At 48.5% G+C, this 18,494-nt stretch overlaps 1 protein-coding gene across 3 annotated transcripts in view; it reads left to right on the top strand.

Annotated features, from left to right (window-relative positions):
- LOC146035911 (sphingolipid delta(4)-desaturase/C4-monooxygenase DES2-like) overlaps nt 1-18,494 on the top strand; it is a 65,882-nt gene that overhangs the window by 11,006 nt on the left and 36,382 nt on the right. Inside the window, exon 1 of one of the 3 annotated variants that reach the window (XM_083159623.1) lies at nt 15,960-15,983. The exons of the other annotated variants lie outside the window; for them this stretch is intronic. The gene's annotated coding sequence lies outside the window, so the exon portion shown is untranslated. Of the gene's footprint in view, nt 1-15,959; nt 15,984-18,494 lie in introns of those variants that run through there. 3 annotated transcript variants of the gene reach the window in all.

Below are 18,494 nucleotides of genomic sequence, written 5' to 3'. Positions count from 1 at the left end.
CCTCTTCCCACCTCTCCCATTGTTGGCTCGGGTGCTAAAGCGGCTCCGGCATCAGGGGACGGAGGCCATACTGGTGGCACCAGACTGGCCAAGAAGGGCCTGGTACGGGGACATTCAGGCCATGCTAGTGGAAGACCCGTGGCGTCTGCCCCTAAGAGAAGACCTGCTCCTCCAGGGCCCGTTCGTCTTCCAGGACTTACAGCGGCTACGTTTAACGGCCTGGAGGTTGAGCGGCAGATCTTAGTCCACAAGGGTCTCCATCCCTCTGTCGTCACTACAATGATAAAAGCCAGGAAGCCGGTGACGGCGTCTCATTATCATGTAATATGGCGCAGATATATTGCCTGGTGTGAGAAGAATGACTTGCCTCCGGCCAGTTTTCGATTAAACAGTCTGCTACGTTTCCTTCAGGCTGGCTTGGATAAGGGACTCAGATTGGGTTCCTTAAAGGTCCAAATCTCCGCACTATCTGTGTTTTTCCAGAAAAAGATTGCGGCCTTGCCGGAAGTGCAAACCTTCTTACAGGGGGTGCTGAGGATTCAGCCCCCCTTTGTGCCTCCCACTGCACCATGGGATTTGGAAGTAGTTCTTACTTTCTTAAAATCAGCCCGGTTTGTTCCACTGGAGGAGTCTGAGCTGCGACACCTCACTTGGAAGACTGTTGTTCTGCTGGCTCTAGCTTCGGCCAGGAGGGTGTCCGAGCTCTGGGCCTTATCTTGTCGGAGCCCTTACCTTGTGTTCCACAACGATAGGGCGGAACTCAGGACTAGACCACAATTCCTTCCAAAGGTGGTGTCAGGGTTCCACCTAAACCAACCTATTGTGGTTCCTTCTAGCGCGACACACCCAGATATACCAGATACCTTGGATGTGGTCCTCACCCTTAAGGGGTATGTCAAGCGCACAGCTAGGATCCGTAAGACGGACAGCCTGTTTGTGCTTTATGATGCGCAGAAGAAGGGTTTACCTGCTTCAACGCGTACCATTGCAAGGTGGATAAGATGTACTATCCAGCAGGCTTATGCATCAGCTGGTTTGTCGCTTCCTTTTTCAGTAAAGGCTCATTCAACCAGGTCTGTAGGTACCTCTTGGGCGGCTGCTCGAGGGGTGTCGGCAATGCAGCTATGCAGGGCCGCAACTTGGTCAGGGCAACACACATTTGTGAAGTTCTACAAGTTTGACACCCTGGCCAGGGAGGATTCCCAGTTCGGGAATGCGGTTCTACAGCAGAATCCGCACGTTCCCACCCGTTCTGGTAGCTTTGGGACCTCCCCATAGTAGTGAAGCCCAGTATCCCATTGGACGGTAGAGAAAATAGGATTTTGGGTACCTACCGGTAAATCCTTTTCTCGTAGTCCATATGGGATACTGGGAGCCCGCCTCAGTGCGGCTTTTTCTGCTGTCAGACCTACTTCATTGTTAGGCTTATTGCCTTGTTTTCTATAGGATAAATATGACTATAGATTTGTTCTAGTTACAGGTGTCCTCTTAAGTTGTTAGGATTCACCTCTTTTATATGTTTTTTGTTCGTTTGGGTGTGCTGGATGAATCTCACCACAATACATTATCACATACTCCTCACATGCTCTCCTTCGGCACAGTTTTTGCATTAACTGACTAGTGGAGGGAGATTGAGGGGAGGAGCCAGTGCACCCACACTGAAAGTTCTTTTATGTGCCTGTCTCTCCTGCGGAGGTCTCAATCCCCATAGTAGTGAAGCCCAGTATCCCATATGGACTACGAGAAAAGGATTTACCGGTAGGTACCCAAAATCCTATTTTTTTGCCACAGACTCTAGCAATTGCTGTCAAAACTGCATATCCTATCTGCAATAGTACCGAATTTGTGTGATTCATTTGTCTGTTAATTGAATTACCAGACATCGTTTGAACTACATGATTGAGCACCATAGAGTTTTGTCAAGTTTTCAGGAAGATATACCATTCCAAACTTTCCTTTCTATCCCTATACCTTAAGTCACATATATCTTGATACTGTTGTGTGACTCAGGGACTAACCATTGAGTACCGTCTATCTGTGAGATACTCCACAGAAATTGTACAACTTGTCTGCCAAATGAGCTGACAGATAGTGTGAGAACTACTTGATGACTGTTACTGATTATTGTCATATTTTTCTATGATATTTTTCCTCGAGTCACATATATCTTGATATTGAATTTAACCATTGTCTGTGTGACTCAGGGACTAACTATTTAGTACCATCCCTCTGTGAAACACTCCACAGAATTGTACAACAACCCCCTGGTCCCCTAGGGCAGCGGTGGCCAACCCGCGGCTCTCGAGCCGCATGCGGCTCTCCCCCTTCTAAAGTGCGGCTCCTGCTCGCACTGCTGCCCGACGCGGCGCCCACCGTCCGTCCCCCATCACCCGCTGCCGGTTCCCGAGGGTAGGAGAGCGCGCATCTCTCCTATCCCTCACTGTGCATCCCTGTGACTTGGCCGCCTGCCAATCACAGCTTGCGGGCCGGCAGCCAATCAGGAGCCGGCCCGTGAGATTTGATTGGTGGACGGCCCAGTCACAGGGAAGTGAGAGGGGAAGGAGACGCGTGGTGTGCTCTCCTCCCCTTGGCGATGTGACAGGACTGCAGGGGGATGCCAGACTGTCCTCTCCCCGCCTGGCAGCAGCAGCAACAATGGTGAGTGCTGCTGCTGCTGCTGGGAAATTATCACTGGGGGCATAACTAGCACTGTGGGGGGGCATATGTGGCATTGTGGTAACATATTAGGCACATAGCTAGCACTGTGGGGGCATATGTGTGGCATTGTGGGGACATACCTGGCACTGGGCACATAACTAGCACTGTGGGGGCATATGTGTGGCACTGTGGGGGCATATCTGGCACCGTGGGGCATATATGTGAGGCACTGTGGGGGTATATCTGGCACCGTGGGGCATATATGTGTGGCACCGTGGGGCATATATGTATGGCACTGTGGGGGTATATCTGGCACCGTGGGGCATATATGTGTGGCACTGGGGGCATATCTGGCACCGTGGGGCATATATGTGTAGCACTGGGGGCATACCTTGCACTGGGGGGGGGGCATATGTGGCATTGTGGTAACATATCTGGCACTGGGCACATAACTAGCACTGTGGGGGCATATGTGTGGCATTGTGGGGACATACCTGGCACTGGGCACATAACTAGCACTGTGGGGGCATATGTGTGGCACTGTGGGGGCATATCTGGCACTGTGGGGCATATATGTGTGGCACTGTGGGGGCATATCTGGCACCGTGGGGCATATATGTGTGGCACTGTGGGGGCATATCTGGCACCGTGGGGCATATATGTGTAGTACTGGGGGCATATCTGGCACCGTGGGGCATGTGTGGCACTGGGGGCATATCTGGCACCGTGGGGCATATGTGTGTAGCACTGGGGGCATACCTAGCACTGTGGGGGGCATATCTGGCACTGGGGGCATAAAGTTTTGTCATGTAGCCACTCCCACTTGTGTCATATGACCACTCCCCTGACCACACCCTTTTCGCCGCGCGCGCCTTCGGTGCGCGCATGATGTCGGCTCTTTAGCGTGATTGCCAATATTTTTCCGCTCTTTACCTCAGACCGGTTGGCCACCCCTGCCCTAGGGTGTGCAGATATAATCTTTACTGACACCAGAGAGTCTCACAAGACAGGGGGTACATTCTTTGTCTTCATACTCCTTTCTCACCGTTAGGGAACCACAAACCAGTGGCCCATATCGGCTCTTTTTACTGGGGTGAGCACGGTCAGACTATTACTCTCAACCTCCATCCAATATATCCATATGATGAAGGGTAGTAGAAGGGTCTGACTGGTGCAAGAACCTCATCTATCTATACCTATTTATATCTTCACACTCTCATCCATTGTTGGACTTGACCCTTCCTTCAATACCTTGTGTAACAGGCTGTGGTCCTCTCTCACTATTGGAAAGCAAAAGTGACACTTGGTCCAGATTGTTAGTCCCGTGTCTTCCCACCCTTCGGAACTTACGACCATACATTACTGTACCGCCTGATCTCGTCCGATCTCAGCAGCTAAGCAGTAATTGGCTGAATTAGTACCCATCGGGCGACTGGTAGGGAACATATTGAATGCTGAACTTCTTTGGGAGCACTGCCAACCTAGTACCCCAGGCAATTATTGTCATTAACGGTCATATGTTTGCTTACTTGCTATTGCCGTCTACCTATCTATTCTCTTATTGTTCTTGCCTGTGACGATCCACCCCCCCCCCCCCCTCTTCCTTCAAAAAAACTTACCAATCCAGCGTCGCGTCCTCTCACTCCCGCAGCTTCTACCGAGTGGAGACGGCGGGCGCGGTGCACCAGGAGGCAGCGTCAGCAGGACTTCAGGGAGGCATCGACGGGACTGCTGGGCGGTGTCAGCGAGGCTTCATGGCTCCGGCGCTTTCAGTGACAGACACTCAGATGGCCCTGCTCATCCACGAGCGACTGTACTGAATTACCCGAAGGGGCCGTTCTGAATCTTGGGCAGATTCGGAATGGCGGGGACGCGCATTAAAATCGCTGTGTGGGCCACACAAACACACTGCGATTTACATGCATTTTCCGAGTGATTTAATAAAGTCGCTCAAGTGATGCCTGCAAGTCGCCCAGTGTGTGGGGCCCATAAATCATTGTCCTTGCAATGGACAATATGATTTGAACTGTAACCCATTTGAGCAGAAAAAGGGAAAGTGCTGACATTTGGGGTCAGCAGAATGTGTGGCAAGCTGTGCAACAACCCCTTATGTTTTCTGTACAGAAATGGAATGTAAGTTCTGTAGAGAACGTAGTCACTCTTCCAAAATACCGAGAGCCTAGATTGTAATAACCAATAGGAAAATCAGGACAGTGAAGGTGTGGTGTAAGTCTTCTAGCTGGCATCAAGAGAGTAATACCTTCTGCTTCTTCATTTAATGTATCAAGCAAAGTTCTCAGTGTTGAAGTCCCAATTAGTTCAATGTCTCATTGATGCTCGACATGTCCAGGCTCAATGTCCCCATTTTGTTTGGAGGGCTAGAGTTTGATCACTGATGAGTGGATAGTCTGCAACTCTTTGTTTGGGTGTAAATGTTGTTGGAGTGAAATTAGTGTTGCAAATACTCTTCATTCTGTCTCGTCTGAAACGTATAGTTGCATACCTCCCAACTGTCCCGTCTTTTTGCCTGGGTCGGCAGTGTCCTTTGTTGGGACAGCTAACCATGCCCCCAAAGTGACAGAAAACATCTTTCGGCCACGGACGACCCCCCCTCCCCCTTTGTGTGGCCACACCCCTTCTGTAAAGGTCACCTACCCTTTTCGGATGACCGCGTGATGGTCCTGATTTAGGGTTTACACAGTTGGGAGGTATGTAGTTGCGATCCAGTGATCACTTAAGCCTCCCAGTGAGTCTTACCTTTTTCTGTTTTTTTTTTTTTTTATGTGGTTGGAGGCATTTTGTTAAGGGTATACATTAATGTATTTACTTCCTTTAAGACTGATCATAGAACACCATGCACACACCTAGTCTGACAGCAAACGGAGAGCCTTATTTAGGTGTTGGCAATAGTCCCGTTTGCAAGTTAAATCTATAAAGTGGATATTTGGGATCTAGCAGTAGAGCATTACTCGTGCTCCCTACTTACATGGGATACTCTGAGGCAACACTGCGGAACAGCAATATTCTTTTTCTCCCCGAACATCTATATGGTAAGACCTTAATTTTGATACATCATCCAATTTTTTACATTCAGTCACTCCCTCAAAAAAGGGCTCATGATGATAATAAATAATTATAGAATTCATCTATAGAAATTAGTATTTATTAAACCATGGCTTATGTATTCAGGAAATGTAAAAAGGCCATGCTATTGCTTTGAATCATATTGCAGTTCTACAGTATATTCCTGATTTTTAAGAATGTAGAGAAATGGCAGCTTAATAAATAAACCTTGTGGTTTCCTTTAATGTTACAGACCACATTCCTTCCCAGAACACACCCCGAGAGCCAGATGTACTAATACTTGAAAAGTGATCAAGTACCAGCCAATCAAGTCCTAACTGCCATGTTACAGGCTGTTTGAAAAAAATACAGAAGCTGGTTGGTTGGTAGTTTATTACTCCCCACTTTATCACATTTCAAGCTTGATACATCTAGCCTTGAATCCCAGTATTTCTCCCCACACACACCAGTCCCATCTGCCAAAAATGTAGCACATTACCAAATACGGCTCAAAGCTTTTTCCCATCAGCATTTTACTAGAGCTCATGTGATCTTAAGCTCCCCCATCCATTACTGCGACTTCTCCGTGGGAAGAAGTCGCAACCGATCCCCCTTGAGCCTCCCGGGAAGGTCCTGGGTGGCAGGATTGCATGCCGTTCTTTTGCATGTAATATATCACATGCATTCCCATTCCTCACTGCGGGATCCGGTGGATCATTGTTGCAGCTGTGAAGATCTCCGGCTCTGATCCGGGAACGTGCACCTGATTGGCATTGGATGCTAAACACGTGATTAAACCCTCTTCATATAATACTTAGGAATTGGATGAAAAGGGACCAAATTGCACTAGTAGATGGGGACCTTAAGACTAGAACTAGCCCCATCTTGTGGTATCAGAATAAATTGCGACTTACAACAACTTAAATCCTGATGATACATATTATTTCTCCCTCGGCCAGCAGGAGACACTGCAGTCCTGACGTATGGGATAGTGTTGGTGCTGAGGAGTCGGCACTTTAAGAAACTTTAGAAGTGGCTGGCTCCTCCCCCCTCTATCCCCACCAGGCTCCAGTCTTAGTAAAAGTGCCCGATAGAGTTGGTCTCCGGGCCAGGAGTCTCCCTAGGGAGACTCAATTGTTTCTTTTATTTTTGTATTTTTTTTTTCATTTTAACGATGAGGACAGGCAGACAGCGCGTCTGCCTGCTACGTGGGACCTGGAGGGGTCCGGTCGACACTGCACGCAGTGTTTCCTCCGGCACCCAAGCCACCAGAGCCACCGCTCTGGGGACCCGCCGCGGCTGCACGCAGCTTAGCGGGACGGGTCCAAGGCTTCTCCCCCGCACTCCAGGAGCTGCCTGCGGGTAAGCGGCGCTGTGCGCCATTATCAGGGGGCCAGCTGATAAGAGCGCATCAGCCGGGGAGGAGACTGAGTCAGCCCGCAGCATTCGGTGCTCGCGGCGCTGACTATAGCTGGCCAGTCATATTGGCTTTTGAAGTTGGCGCCATTGAAACGGCGCGGGACGGAGCGCACCAGCAGAGGGGCGGAGCTTAACCTTCCTCTCTCGGCCGACGCCATTGTTCGGAAGCACCCAGCAAGTCTCCTGTCTGTGCCCTGCAGCACCTGGTTCTCCAGCACCTGCCGAAGTCAGCGCTCTCCTCAGCGATCACAGGGACACTGTAAGTCTTAAGGGGGTCTTTTAGTAATATATATATATATCTGGTAGCCTTAATTGGGAGGGTTGTGGCTCCTCTCTCCCTATTGAAACACAGGCTTCAGCTCTATCTAAACTTGAGTTTATTTGTGTGTGTGTGTGTGTGTGTGTGTGTGTGTGTGTGTGTGCCCCTTGTCTGTTATCATGGCTGAAAGGGCTACTTCTTCTAAGGCAGCCCAAAAGGTTTACACCTGCAAGGCTTGCAAATGTCAGTACACTCAGCACGTAAAGGGTGTATCCCTCTGTGAGCCATGCTATGCCTCAAAGCAGGGATCTAGTGTAATCCAGTCTCCTGTGCCTCAAACCCCTTCACAATCCCCAGATGCTTGGCAGGCTATTCTGGCTAACCTGACGGCCGAACTAGCGGCATCTAAACGGGATAGGGAGGTTTTTTAATCACAATTGACTCAAATCTCCTCCACGGTGGATTCCCTACAGCAGTCTATAGCTGCCTCAGCGCAGGTTAGACCATCTTCTCTGGGGACTGGAAAGAGGAAGGCTACCTCAGTTGTATTCGTCCCTGATGACGATACTCAGCTGGATCCTGACTACACAGACGACCCATTCCAGAATGCCCCCGCGGATGATCTGGATGATCAAGACGCCCAAGGCATTGAGGGTCTTATAAGAGAGATCAGGTCTACCCTTAATATTGCCAATTTACCTACTCTGTCACAGGTATCTATCTTTGGCAGGGTTCAAAAACAACCTGTAACTTTCCCAGATTCTGAGGAATTAGATAATCCCTTAGTTAAAGTCTGGAAGACACCTGACAAAAAGTTTCAGATGTCAAAAAGGTTTCATACCTTGTACCCCTTTTCTGCCGAGTCCAGAGCTAGCTGGTAGACACCTCCCACTCCGGACGCTTCATTATCGCGTTTATCAAAGAAAACCACCCTTCCCATCCCGGGAGCGGTGTCGCTTAAAGAGGTGCCGGATAAATGGCTAGACAGTGCTCTTAAGAACATTTATACTACTGTGGGTGTTATTTTACATCCAGCTCAATGGCCAGAGCAATGGAAACCTGGGCCGCAGATCTGATCAGGGGCCTGGAACAGGACTCACCCAGAGAAGAATTGTTACCCTTGGCGGAATGTATCAGAGACGCTTCTACGTATGTTGGTGAAGAAGCATCTGATGTCTCCGTGTTAGCAGCAAAAGCCTCAGCTTCTGCTAGACGCATAGTGTGGCTACGCTCCTGGCAGGCTGAGCCAGAGATTAAAAAAATGGTGGAAGCCCTCCCCTTCTCAGGAGAAATGCTTTTCGGTCCTGAGCTGGACAAGCTCATTTCTCAGGCCACCGGGGGGAAGTCGACCTTTCTGCCTTCTTCGGCTCCTGCGCCGAAGAGACAATTTGTAAACCCTTCTTTTCGTTCCTTTCGTGGTAATGCAGGCTTCAGGGGTCGATCCAGTGGAGGCTTCTCCTCCTTCAGGGGCCGCCGAGGCAGAGGGGCCAGGACAGCTCAGGCCGCTGCCACTGTCTCTCACAACCCCAAGGCCACGGACAAACCAGTGGCATGACGGTTTACCGGCTCACTTGGGGGATCCCAAAGTGGGCGCCAGATTGTTGCTTTTCGATGAGAAATGGAGGACACATTGCACCGACGCATGGGTTCTCCAGATTGTCTCGCAGGGCTACAAGCTGGAATTCTCCACACAGCCCCCAAACAGGTTCTTTCCAATAGGTCATCCACCATCAGAACATACGGAGCCATACAGACTCTTCTCGAGTCTGGAGTGATTATCCCGGTGCCAGATCAACAGCAGGGCACGGGATACTACTCAAGCATTTTCATGGTCCCAAAATCAGACAGATCTGTCCGACCCATTCTAAATTTGAAACCCCTGAACGAATTTGTTCTATACCACAGATTCAAGATGGAATCTATTTGGTCGGTTATTGCGTCATTGGAAAAGGGAGAATATCTCCTATCCTTGGATATAAAGGACGCGTACCTGCACGTCCCAATCTGGAAACCTCATCAGCGGTTCTTGAGATTTGCACTGCAGGACCGCCATTTTCAGTTCAGGGGACTACCCTTCGGACTTTCTTCCGCTCCTTGGGTTTTTACAAAGATAATGGCCTGTATGGCCAGGGCGCTTCGTCTGCAGGGGATAACTATTATCCCCTACTTAGACGACCTCCTACTCAAGGCTCCAACACGGGGAAAAGCTTATGGCAGACGCTATGACAACTTGCAGTTTTTTTGTGAAAAACGGGTGGATTGTGAATTTCAGAAAATCTCAACGCCTACAGTTTCTGGGCCTCATATTAGACACAGTCGAGGAAAGGATTTTCCTACTGCTGGACAAGATCACTGCTCTACAATCGAGAGTCAGACAGGTTCTGCATCAACGCAAAGTCTCTGCACATCTGTGTACTCGCCTTTTGGGCCAAATGGTAGCTTCGTTTGAGGCGATTCCATACGGCCGGTTCCATTCTCTGACCTTTCAATAGAACCTCTTATCACAATGGTCGGGCTCACACCTACAGATTCACAAACATGTCACCCTTTCTCAGAAGGCTCGCTCGTCTCTTCTTTGGTGGCTTCACACTCCGAACCTGCTTCAGGGATGCAGTTTCAGCCCTTGCACATGGACAGTGGTCACGACAGACGCCAGCCTCAAGGGCTGGGGCGCAGTCGCTTTAGACCACCGGTTCCAAGGACGGTGGTCGCTGCAGGAGACGAAGCTCCCTTTCAATATTTTGGAGTTTGAGAGCCATCAGGCTAACCTTGATGCAAGCTCACAGCCTTCCCCGAGGTCGACAGATCAGAATCCAATCGGACAACGCGACAGCTGTCGCGTATATAAATCGCCAAGGGCTCACCAAGAGCAGAGCGGCCATGCGAGAAGTCTGTCCCATTCTAGAATGGGCAGAAACCCATGCCACGGCTTTTTCAGCAATCTTTATTCCGGGAGTGGAGAATTGGCAGGCAGACTATCTAAGTCGCCAGATTTTTCATCCGGGGGAGTGGTCCCTTCACCCGGAAGTTTTCCACCAACTGACGCTTCGGTGGGGGACCCCCGACATAGACTTGATGGCCTCCAAAATGAACCATCAAGTTCCACTCTACTGTGCCAGGTCCCTGGATCCAGGAGCAGTGGCAGTCGACGCACTATCAATACCATGGCACTACCAACTGGTATACATATTTCCACCATTTCCGTTGCTGCCAAGAGTTCGCCTTCCAAAACTTACGTCATCTGCATTTAACGGCATGGCTGTTGAGGCCGAGTTGCTGAAGCGTAGAGGCATTCCATCCAGGGTTATTCCAACCATGCTAGGAAGAGTGTGACGTCGGCCCATTATCACAGAATTTGGAAGACCTACATTGCCTGGTGTGAAAGAGTCGGGTGTCCTAAGGCTGTGTTTAACCTATCTAGGTTACTAGAGTTTCTCCAGGAAGTACTGGAAAAAGGATTTCGTCTAGCCTCATTAAAGGTGCAATTTGCGATATTATCTGTCTTCTTTCACCGCAGGTTGGCGGTCATACCAGAGATACAGATGTTTTTAAAGGGGGTGTTGAGGCTTCAGCCTCCCTTCAGATCACCCACTGAACCCTGGGACTTATCAGTGGTTTTGTGATATTTACAATCTGACCTCTTTGAGCCCTTGGATTCGGTACACCTTAAATATGTCACTTGGAAGACAGTTATGCTGGTAGCATTAGCTTCGGCTCGTCGTGTATCGGAACTTGGGGCTTTATCCTGCTGGCCACCTTTCTTGCTGTTCTATACTGACAGGGCGGAGCTTCGGACAAATAGATCTTTTCTTCCTAAGGTGGTTTCCGCTTTCCATCTAAACCAGCCGATTATCATTCCGGCTTTTACCGAAGACTCAGCTTCGCTGGATGCTGTAAGAGTGTTGCGAATATACCTGGACAAAACGGCAACGTTGCGGAAGACTGATAGTCTTTTTGTTCTTTATTGTCATGAACGCAGGGGGTGGCCTGCGTCCAAAAGAACGTTGGCTCGTTGGATGTGCCTCACCATTAAAGAGGCCTACGGACATGCAAATAGGAGTGCCCCATCGGCCATTACGGCTCATTCGACAAGATCTGTTAGCACGTCATGGGCCCTGGCAAGAGGGGTTTCCCTCTCTCAAGTGTGCAGGGCTGCGACCTGGGCAAGTGCGAACACCTTTGCCCGGTTTTATAAATTCGACACCTTTGCCAAAGCAGAAACATCATTTGGCAGGGCTGTCTTGCAGGAATCTCAGCGCTCTCCCGCCCGGGAGTAGTGCTTGGGTATTCTTCCCATACTGTACATCAGGACTGCATTGTCCCCTGCTGGCCGAGGGAGAAATAAGGAATTTGGTACTCACCGATAATTCCCTTTCTCCACGGCAGCAGGGGACACTGCACGCCCTCCCAGTGCTGGTTTCCTGCCAGGTTACACTATCTTTAGTTCCTGCCGTGTTACTACAACGTTAGTCTTTCCGGATGAAGACTCAGTTTAACAGCCGTGTTTGTGTCATGCCTGTTGTTGTTTGGTTGGGTGATTCTGTTACATGTACCATTACTAACTTTCGGATTGTTTATCTGATTAATTATTACATAATCTTATGTTAATTTTTTTTTTCTTATCTACTGTATCCTCCTCCTTCTAGTCTTTTCTTGCCTTTTCTCGTCCTCTCTCGGTCACAGTTTTACTAAGACTGGAGCCTGGTGGGGATAGAAGGGGGAGGAGCCAGCCACTTCTAAAGTTTCTTAAAGTGCCGACTCCTCAGCACCAACACTATCCCATATGTCAGGACTGCAGTGTCCCCTGCTGCTGTGGAGAAAGGGAATTATCAGTGAGTACCAAATACCTTATTTTCGCCATCTTCACTGTATCTTCACATTTTTGGTTTGGTTGCCTCATTAATTAATCGGCACCAGAAGTAGAATTGAATTTTTTAAACACCCATTATTGCTCTTATCCTGCCCAAAAGTACCAGGTTTAGTTGTGTATAGACGCTAAAAACATCTAGGGTGAAATGTAATAGGATGAGAGATTCAAAAAGTGAGAGATTTGGTAAGACATCTCCAGTTTTTTTAAAGCAGCAATTATTTACACTGCAAAATCCAACTGGTTTTGCAGTGTAAATGATTGCCGCTTTAAAACAAACTGGAGTTTTCTTACCAAATCTCTCACTTTCTGAATCTCTCATCTTATTACATTTCACCCCTAGAATCATTGGTCTGCCATTAATTAGCTCTACATAAATAAAGTATTGATTTTACCCATAACACTGATTAAAGCCCCATACACACTAGACAAGATAGTCTAGACAAGATAGATATCACTCAGAAGGGCCATCAGTGGCGGAACTTGTGAGTTGTTGGTCCAGGCGCAAAAAATATAATTTGGACTTCACTCAAACCTTAGTTCATAGTATGCCACACAGCAAGCAGAAGGTGACCATGGAAAGAAGGGGGGGTGACATGGAGATGCAGAGGGTAACAGCGTGTTGCAGGGAGAGATTGACATGTAGAGGAAGATGGTCAAAACAAAAGGAAGGGGGAAGCAGAGTGGAAGAGGCAGTGGGTGGCAGAGGTACAAGCACATTGTCCTCCATGGTGCAGAGAACAGGAGGCACCGAGGTCTGGGGAGGGGGCAGGGCTGCTGCTCAGTTTTGGGTAGGAGGAGGTCTGCTACTGAGGGATGGGGAGGGGGAGTTCTGCCATTGAGGGCTGGGGAGTGGGTGCTGCTGGGGAGGGGTAGCACTGTGACTGCACTGCCACTGAGGGATGGGGATGGGGGTACTACTACTGAGGGCTGGGGAGGGGGGGGGGGTGCTGCCACTAATGGCTGGGGAGAGGGTGCTGCCACGGGGGGGGGGGGGGGGGGGGAGGGTAGGTGCCGTGATATGAGCTTGCCTTGGCTGCACCCTACACCACTGGTGCTAATATACCAATGAGGAGGTAAAGTGTGTATATACATTTAATGGTGCACATGAACATACATCAGACAAATAATAAGGGAAATTAAAAACTACACATTTGATGGTACTCGTGTATTAGCCGGGCACCCAATTAGCATACATATGCAGCGTAGTCCAACGGCTGCCTAGCGTAGTTAGAGTAGTGTTAGCATCTATGGCAAGTCTAGTGAGCACCTCTCACACGCGAGATCCCCAACGCCAGCAGAGAGGGGATCACGTGGGCGCTGGCGGAGAGGTACTCCAGCTGTCTGAGTAATTATTAGCACGTGCGCGCCGGCGGAGAGGAACTCCAGCTGTCTGAGTAATTATTAGCACGTGCGCCTTATGCATAAAGGGGTATGCGGGTGAAGTGCGTCCTATGCACAACAAAGGAGGCATTTCAAACCCCCACTATCGACTCCAACCTGAAGCAGAGGTGTTACGCATCCTCCCGACCTGTTCACAACATGTGTTAACTGGATTTTTGTTAATAATAAAGGAGAGAAGATCACAGCGAGAACACTACGCTGATTCTGACAAAGACACTGGCTACGCGGCCGCGGGAACACTACGCTGATTCTGACAGGGACGCTTGCGGGAATAGTACACTACTTCTGACTGACTACACTGGCTGCGGGGGAACACCATGCTGATTCTGACAGCGCCGCTAAGGTAACTACATACCGGGCTCCCGGCTAATACACAAGTACCCATTTGATTGCCACACCTCCTAATAGATGATAATGGGATCCGTTCCTATGTGTACCATCGTACTTGGATGTAGAATGGGGAAAGTTTGAACCTCATCAGTTGGCACAGTCTTCAGTAAAGTTCTCAAATAGTGGTATAGTTACCAATTGTGTCCACCTGAGGAATTAATCCAATAAGGCATGGCAGCAATGTCCTCTTTAATGGTGAAGGTGCAGAGATGGAGTCCCACTGTGTGATGTAAACAGCTGGAAAAAGGTCCCCAATGGTGGGTGGCTGGTCCAGATCAAGTAAAGTGTAGTAGTGCAAGGGTGGCAATAGGCAGTGAAATGGGCTTGCAGCCACTAACGTGTTTCACTGTCACAGGTACAGCTTTTTCAAAGGTATGTTTTCAGATCCCTTAAGTAGCCAATTGACAGATGACCCCATGCCAGCGTCCAACCAGCTACCTTGGTAGCACATTGTCTTGTTGTTCCTGGTACGGATCAGCATTCAGTAAAATGGAGTCCTATGACAAAGATGCCAGAGTGCAGCGGGATAAATGTCCAAGTCACATCAAAATTCCACACTTGACATTGCTTACTTCAATGGTTAAAAGGTAGACGCATGAAAAGGTTGATATGAGTTTTTCTTTTTTTGTTTCAATGTCAACAACTGTAAAGGATGGTGAAGTAAGACTTAAAAAATACTTGGAAAACTCATGTTGACCTTGTCACGTGTCTACCTTTTTATGTTGACCTTTTGATCCTGCCAGACGTATTGACTGTCTATTTAGACCACAGGTCTTCAACCTGTGGCCCTCCAGATGTTGTGGAACTACATGTCCCAGCATGCTCTGACAGTTTTGGCATGCTCTTATAGGAAATAATGTGGCAATGCATGTTGGAACATGTAGTTTCACAACATCTGGAGGCCCATAGGTTGAAGACCCATGATTTAGACCAGGCATGTCCAATGTTGGCCCTCCAGATGTTGTGAAACTACACATCCCAGCATGCTTTGCAATAGTTTTAGCATTCTCTAATAGCAAAACTGTGGCAAAGCATGCTGGGATGTGTTGTTTCACAACATCTGGACGGCCACCGTTGGACATGCCTGATTTAGACCATACTTGCCTACTTTTGAAAACTAGTTTCAGGGAGATTATAGTTGGTAGTAGAATTTTGTACAGTGCCCCTTTGAGGGGCGTGTTATGCTCCACCCAAACGGCGTGTCTAGTTTCATATATGTCGAGATTGTGAACGTGGCACCTAGAAGCGTGGGTGTGCACTGCTACATCTGAGAGGAATCTTGTAAAATTACTTATATCTAAATGTAGATGAGCCCCAAAGCAGTTAGTAAGAGCTACTATACTTGGTATAAGTGCTGGGAAATGGCGCTGATGATTCAATGAAAATGTATCTATCTCTCATTCCCTTTTTCCCCAAAAAATATAACAGTGTAATGTGGGCTAGGTGACATGAGGGAGATTGCTAGACTAATGAGGGAGAGAGGGAGATTGCTGCTATTTCAGAATGCAGGAGGGTAGGCAGCTATGATGTAGACCCGGCATTCCCAACCACAGTCCTCAGAGCACACCAACAGTACTGATTTTAGTGATATCCAGGCTTGAGCACAGGTGACTTAATTAGTACCTGAGTGATTCTGATTAAACCATCTGTGCTGAAGCCTGGATATCACTAAAACCTGCACTGTTGGTGTGCCTTGAGGTAGGGTGACCAACTCATCCCTTTAATCCGGGACACATATTAATTACACAGGTTCTGTGGCTGGCTTTCACCTGGTTTTAAACTGCCACACCTCAAGACTCCATTTCACCTGGTTTTAAACTGCCACAGAACCTGTGTAATTAATATGTATCCCGGATTAAAGGGATGAGTTGGTCACCCTACCCTGAGGACCGTGGTTGGGAATGCCTGATCTAGACACATAAGGTGCGTACACACGGGGGCGATTTTGTGTAATTTTGCGGGAAATATGGTCGCTAAGCGGCCATATTGCCCGCGATGGGAGTGTGCACCGGCGATATATCGCCGGGTGCGCACTCCCGTTTTTACCCCTGTAGTGATCGCTGATTTCCACTGCCAGGCTCCCCCCGGCAGTTTCTTTTTCATCAGCGACCATCTCTGGTCACTGATAAAAAGGAGAAACTGAGCAATATATCTCCCCCGTGTGTATGGTGCTTAAGGGTGAGATTTAATAGGCAATCCTTTACATTGCAAAACCAGTTTGATTTTTAAGTTTAAATGATTGCCGCTTTAAAAAAACTGGAGATTTCTCACCAAATCTCTCACTTTCTGAATCTCTCATCCTATTAATGCTGTGTACACATGGGGGCGATAGGGGCTATGGTCGCTGGTGACCATATTGCCAGTGATGGGACTGGGTGCGCGCTCCCGTTTTCAGCCCCATTCTAATCGCTGGTCACCGGAGTTTGATCCTGCGACCAGCTGATTACCTCTGCAGCACCGCCGGCAGAGGTTACTTTTCATCAGTGACCATCTCTGGTCGCTGATGAAAAGGAGAAACTGAGCAATATACTGTATTGCTCAGTAATATATTGCTGAGCAATATATCTCCCCCCCGTGTGTACAGGGCTTTAATCTCACCCATGATATCTATCAACCTGAACCATGAATAGATGAGCACCAACCAATAAGCTCAAGTTTAAATTGCTGACCAAACCATTGGTTTCTGCACGCCTGTGACTGATTAGCTGTGGCTGCTGTCAGTGTGCTGAACAGCTGCAGCTAATTCCTGTGCAGCAGGGGCATGTGCTATTGAGCCCCACCTGTATGCTGCTGCAGCAACTGCACTGATGAGGCATCTCCACTGCTTGATCTACACCAGAAGGTTGGCATACACTAGGTCGACATTGGCAATGGTTGACACATGAACAGAGCCACATGAGTTTTTGAATTTCCATACTTTTAACATCCACGTGGACTCAGATTGGTCCAAAGCATGGTGAGCGAAGCAAGGGTACACGTTACACTTAATGGGGGTCCACATGCTCAGGTGTTGACTTTGACCGCAAAAAGGTATTTTTTCATGTATCCATTTTATGTCAATGTCGACCTTGAGCAGGTGACCTTTTGGAGTTGACGTAGACCAGTGGTTCTCCTCCTCGGTCTTCAAGTACCCCCCAACAGTTAATGTTTTACAGGTCTTCACACAGAATCACAGGTGAAATAATTAGCTCCACCTGTGGATCTTTTAAAATGTGTCAGTGAGTAATGAGTGCACCTGCCGGGTGACGTGGAAACGTGAACTGTTGGGGTTACATGAGAACCAATGTTGAGAATCCCTGATCTAAACTCTGTCTATCAAGACCCCACCCCCCTCATACATACACATGCACACACACCCTCCTTTTCCTTAATCCTGCCCTGTGTAACACTCAGTGCAGCCAGAGCCCTTGCTGAGTGAACCCTGCACAGTGAGACCTGATTACAGGTGAATGATCGTGGTAGTGTCTTTGTTTCGGCACTACATGTGATCAGCATAGCCTGAGTGAACTATTGTAACCTCTTATATAGGAAGGATAGGGAAGCCACGGGTATGGGTCATTGAGTAGACCCTATTTAGTGCGACCATTGCTGGGCAACTCCTGAAATAGGTCGACCGGGTTGGAAGGTCGACACAAGCATTAGGTCAACAATGGGAAGGTCGACATGAGTTTTTCACTTTTTTTTGTCCCGAATGTTGACAGTCTACATGGGCATCTTCAAAGTGTAGCGTGTCCTCTCGCCTGGCTCGCTGTGCTCAGCACACTATTTTATCCTACTACTTCGCTGTAGGGGATGGTAGAGCATAAAATACCACCTGTCACCGCATATCCGCTAAAGAAAAACCCTTAAAAAAATCACGTTGCCCTTGCCATTGTCGGCCTCATGCTTGTGTCAACCTTCCAAGCCTGTCAACCTTAGCCATGTTCATCTATTTCAGGTGTTGGCCTAAGCCAGTGGTAGCCAACCCTAGCCCTCGAGAGCTACCAACAGTTCACATTTTCCAGACAACCTAGCTGCTGCACTCATTAATCACTGACACATTTTTAAAGATACACAGATGGAGCTAAATTAGCTCACTTGTGATTCTGTGAGGAGACCTGCAAAACATGCACTGTTGGTACTAGCTCTCGAGGACTAGGGTTGGCTACCCCAGGCCTAAGCAATGACCTGAATGGGTTGAGCTAGTGACCGTATACAGAAGCGACTGGCATCTTAGTACTCCGTTCTGTGTTTTGTATACGCTGTAGTGCTGGTGGCATGCCTGACATTCCCTGACACATTGGGCCTGATTCTGGTTCACTTACAAAAGCAAATTCTCTTGCTAATGGACAAAGCCATGTGCACTGCAGGGGGGCAGATGTAACATGTGCAGAGAGAGTTAGATTTGGGTGAAGTTTGTACTTCAAACTGATATCTATTTTGTAGCGTATTTAC

This window comes from Crinia signifera, chromosome 9, assembly GCF_055691185.1.
Source record: "Crinia signifera chromosome 9, ASM5569118v1, whole genome shotgun sequence".
Taxonomy (NCBI): domain Eukaryota; kingdom Metazoa; phylum Chordata; class Amphibia; order Anura; family Myobatrachidae; genus Crinia; species Crinia signifera.
The sequence above is the reverse complement of the archived record's forward strand: the minus strand, read 5'-3'. Positions and strand labels throughout refer to the sequence as shown.